We start from the raw sequence: 5,448 nt of genomic DNA on the forward strand, positions 1-5,448 counted from the left end.
AGGGAGCTGATTAGAATAATTAAAGGAGGTGGTTCTAAAATCATAAAATAAAGATATTACAAATACACAGTTCGGTTGAGAGATTTTCTAAATTATTTTAAATAATATGAAACTAATTGTAATTTCAATAAAGTGAGAGAGTTTTTGATAAATTGTTTAAAAATGAGGGAGCTGATTAGAATAATTAAATGAGGTGGTTCTAAAATCATAAAATAGAGAGATTACAAATACACAGTTCGGTTAAGAAATTTTCCTCCTAAAGATCCGGCTATGAGAAGTTTTTTTCTTGTTTTTGTGATTTACACGAGTATGTGAACCGTGCTACGCATCTGTGTTTTTTCAAATCTTTAAACCTGTCGCTCTAACATCTCTCTGATAGTATGATTTTTTTGAATTCTAGTTATAATCTAAAAAATAATATAAAAACATTAGGAGGGGTTGAATATAATTTGAGTGACGTAAATAAGATTTTCTAAATTATTTTAAATAATATGAAACTAATTCTAATTTCAATAAAGTGAGAGAGTTTTTGATAAATTGTTTAAAAAGGAGAGAGCTTATTAGAATAATTAAAGGAGGTGGTTCTAAAATCATAAAATAGAGAGATTACAAATACACAGTTCGGTTGAGAAATTTTTCTCCTAAAGATACGGCTATCATATCAAAGACCATTAATACTGAGTAGTTGAGAATGCTCCCAGTGAAACACGTCAGCCCCTCTTTTTTCTCTCAGAATGACACATCAGATTTTATCTAAAAAAATGAATTATACGCCTTTTTTTTTGGATTTCAATTGTTCGTAGCCCAAAATACATAAAAACCTAAAATAGATAAATAGATAAAAATCTCTTTCTTAAATCTTATCTCATCTCCACTCTTAAATCTTATCTCCATTCTTAAACAAAACGAAACCTCTCCTCTTCCAGAATTAAACAAAGAAATTGTCCTAGAATGAATTGGTTTGTTCTCCAATGATATATAATACTAATCCGTTGCCAGTTGCTTTGATCTATGTAATACTTTTTTAAACTTTTCGATTTAATCTCTTTATCTCACATTTAATATCGTGTTTACAGGTATAGAATTGATTCTTACTTGAAATAGTAAAGGCGGAACAAAAATTTCCCAAATTTTTAATACCCTGAGATCTTTTTTTGAAATTTATGATGAGATAAAAAAAAAAAGTAAATAAAACAGGTGGTGATTCTGCTTAATTTTGACGGATGTTGAGAATGCATTGTCAAAGTTTATGAAGATAGAGAAGTTGCGGTGAAGGAAACCGATACCGACTATCGGTTAAACAAACTCTGCGATTACACACCAACTCCATTAGCTATTTTAGAGTTCGATCACGAGAACATCATATTTCCTGAACAATTTTTTAAGAGTCCGTTTATTTCACAAAAGTACCTATTTAGGAAGCGCTCTTTAGGTGTTGTGCGATTCGACACAACTAGGAATCGATTTTTGGCTGCGGTGATGAATTTCAAATTAAGCGGCGTAATAGCAAGCACGAAGCGGATGGAGGATTACTGTTAGTACAAACCACCCACTCCTTATCAATGTTGTTGATGTGACTTTAACATCTTACTTTACTACTTGCAGGCGAGTCCTAAGTTGAGATTTAACAGAGAGGGTTCGTTATTGGCAATCACAACCAACGATAATGGAATAAAGATCTTAGGCAACTTGGATGGCCAACGCTTGATAAGGATGTTGGAGAGTAGGACTTTTGAAGGATCACGTGGGCCCCTCGAGCCAATCAGCATGAAGGTGATTGTGATTGTTCTAATTATTTTATTTTTGATTATTTTTATTTTTGATTGAACAAAGATATACATGGAGAATATAAGAATATTGTATCTTTGAAAACAACAAATCTACCATTTCGTATGGGATGACTCACTCCTTTATTTTATTTTCAGCCTCAGTTGTAAATGCACTTTGGTTACGTAGCAAATCTCTCTACTCTGCATTAAAATGTGAAACGTTAAATGAGAATAACACCGATGGGCATGTCGACAAATTTTATTTGAAGGGGCATTGGCCCGTGAAACACATTTGTCGGGGAAAAGCTTTGAAGACATTGGATTCCTGGATAAGTACTTCCAAAGTAAGTAAATTCTACTACTCATGCAATTAACTCTTTCATATAAGAATGGCTGCTACACTAATTTCATCCTATTGTTTCATATAAGAATGGCTGCATTATTTATGAGAAACAAACATTTGATATTATGATATCTTCTCATTCCATGCTATACAGATTTATACGTCTATGCACCGATCAAGTGTCTTGCACCTGCTTCTGGTGTCTCAAGTACTCGCCAATTCGGGAGAAAACCGAGGTAAATAGTCTGCTAACTTTGAAAATATTTACTTTTGGTAATACGAGTAGGTAAGAGGGGGTAAAAAGGAGTATTACTTGGTTGGCCTTCTAGTAAAGGTGAATGATTTGGTTATCTATAAGATTGTTATTCGTGTACATTTATAAGGAGCGCAGATTGGATGGTAGTGTTATTATTAGCTAGAAAATGTGTTAGGATGAGAATGTTGGAATGTTAAGAATTGCCAGGCTTGGTGTTACTTGACCTTAAGGTGCATTTGGTTAAACTGAATCTAGAACCTACTTTTTCCATTAGAGTTTCTACCAATAATACAACTGCTTCTTATGTATATCTCAACATTACTTGCTTTGTTTGTTTGTTGACATTAAGAACATGTGACACTTGGAAATCTAAATCCTGAATCTTTCGAAATTCAAATATGCAATCAAGATCGAAAGAGAAAATCGGTCTTGAGATCCTCCCTAGGAAGTGCGAGGAGTTCTTCGCCCGAGAGAAAATGGTCTTTGTAAAGCTCGATCCCTACTGATATTTCTGCAAATGTTAGTGTTGAAAGAAACAAAAAGCGAAAGATGAGAAAAAGGACAAATAAAGCAAAGTGGATGATGAGTTTTCGAGAACAAGAAGGCGTCTAAGATACTTGCTCAGATCGAATGGGCTATGAGCATAACTATATTGATGCTTTATTCGGTGAAGGCTAGAAAAGACAAAGGTTTGCATATTATAATCTCAGCCATGCATCATACTAAAGATCTTTATCAGTTTTGGGTAGAAATTTTCATGTCCTTTGTGCTTTGATTTTTCTTCTTTGAGATTATATATCTAAAATACAGGATCCTTGATTTGTCGGAACTATTCCACTTGCTTGCACATACTCTTATTTTGTTTAGAACTAGAAATGTTTCATTGGATGTCATTTGGAGCCCCCCTTATTATTGCTAGACTATTGAATCTCCTAGAATTCTATTTATTTATTCAAATTATTATAAATTTGGGTAAGAAGGAAAGTGTAGGTCACGATTACATTAGACTAAATCAAATAAATCCACATATATTATATGTATGTAATTACTTTTGGATGATGGTTAGAGGACCAAAACTAACTTAGATTTCTTTTTGAGTTTCCCTTAGTCATGCTTAGTCTGAAGCGAGCAATGACAATCCAAGCGAAAACCTGTCACTTATGCACCCTATCTTGATGTCTATATGAGTGATGTTTAGAGATGGATTAGATTGGGATACACGTGCTGATGATTCAAATTGATTTAGATCTGAATTATTCAATTTAATATGATGTATCAATAGAATAAAAGTAAAACAAAATGCATTCATTCATGCTAGCTCAGAGTATAACAAGGTTAGTTTTCAGCATGTCGATCTATAGGAAATGTTTGGGTCCGCAAAAGACTTGAAGTTACTACAAGATATAGTAGTACAGTAAAAGTTTGCGTTTAATCCAAATGAAAAAGATAACACATAATGTGTCTAATAGAAAATCAAAGTGCCAGCCTGATGTACACAGGAGACGTTAAAAAATTCTCAACAAGTGCAGTCAGCTTCAACCACTTGAGGTGCCAATATTATGGTTCTTTATGCTCACCATGCTTTTTCTCCAACATTAGATCAGGTTATGTTATGCTTTCTATTTATGCACTACGAAAAAAAGGTTGTTTAAAATTTAACTCTATCAACTAATTAGTTTATCAAATTTAAACCATTGAAAAGATCATAGTTCTTGCTTTTCATATGATCTGTATGTGCTTTTGTTGACAATTGACAAACTATGCAGTATCGATAACAACATCTATACACATACATAGAAGGCTAGACAGTTCATGGCCGGCTATAGGAGTTGAAACCACAAATATCATCAGGAGTAGAAACAATTCTCACTCAATGTCACCTCTTAACATTGTAGAAGCACATTCATTCCTCTCCCAAGGTGTTAAAGAAAGATTCAGAGGGACAGAGGTATGACCAGTTTTTTCTTTATTTGTTTCGCCCCGCTCGGCTCAAAGAAATAGGGACACCAAAATAATGGTAGCAATAGTAATATTTCACCCTTTGATCATTATGGAATAAGGATTTACAGGGAATAGGTGGTGGGTTACAAGGTTGGGTTCCCTATAGAATTCTGAAAACGAATGGAGCAAAGACTAACGATAAAGCCGCCAATGCTACAGTGAGCAGGACTCAAGTCTTCACAAGATAGCGCTATGTTGCAGGCCATGGGTTGTTACTAAGACATGGAGACAACATACAAGATTCTCTACCGTTTTTGTATTGATTGTATGTGGTGTTTGTTTTGTAATTTGAATGTATTGCCCTTTAACTATGAGTTGTATCTTACATAAAATTTAATAATTTTAATACTTACATTTTAGCAAGTTAAAAACTCTTACCTGAGTTGTTTTTGTGTATGCCTCCTAATATAATAAGTTTTGTTCCGACTATTAGTTCACTTAACTTCTGCGATTACACACCAACTCCATTAGCTATTTTAGAGTTCGATCTTGAGAACATCATATTTCTGAACAATGAAGGTCCTAAACGCAGCAGCTGCCCTGTTAGTCAGTGGGCATGTCGACAGCTTAGCTGAAGGAGTTGTATAGTATTTTGATTGTAATCTCTTAAAAAAAATAGAAAAACATAAACCCTTCAAACAAAGTATGTAGTAAATTATTAGCTATCAATATACATATATTATTTATTCAAGTGGACTTTAAGCTTTTAAGTCATTACCTATCTATGTAGCAAGTCCGGCCATAGGCCGGATCAAATGGCTAGTACTCCTAAAGATCCGGCTATCATATAGTGTAGAGAAGTGGTCAAAAGTGGCTTACCTCTCTGAATATTTTCTCATGGATCTCCTAATAAGCGTATAAGACTAGGATCAGGATTTCTAAAACCATTCAAATACTTATTCAACAAAACTCTATAAATCTCTACATTCTACAGCCTACCCTCCTCATCTTCAAAATCTTAGAAAAACATGCCTGATTCAAAAATCCCACAAAGTAGATATAGTAGTGAATATAGATGCTCCACTGAAAATACCTCAATGCTTCCCAATACAACAAGTTGTAATCCCATCCCTCCTGCG

General features: G+C 33.9%; 1 long non-coding RNA gene across 1 annotated transcript; it reads left to right on the plus strand.

The window, feature by feature from the left end:
- The first annotated feature begins 4,033 nt into the window (after positions 1–4,033).
- Positions 4,034–4,751, plus strand: LOC147486330 (uncharacterized). The gene is made up of 2 exons (XR_015202234.1): positions 4,034–4,316; positions 4,438–4,751. It is a non-coding gene; the product is annotated as an uncharacterized LOC147486330 (long non-coding RNA).
- The last annotated feature ends 697 nt before the right edge of the window (positions 4,752–5,448 follow it).

This window comes from Coptis chinensis, chromosome 7 (genome assembly GCF_015680905.1).
Source record: "Coptis chinensis isolate HL-2020 chromosome 7, ASM1568090v1, whole genome shotgun sequence".
Classification (NCBI taxonomy): domain Eukaryota; kingdom Viridiplantae; phylum Streptophyta; class Magnoliopsida; order Ranunculales; family Ranunculaceae; genus Coptis; species Coptis chinensis.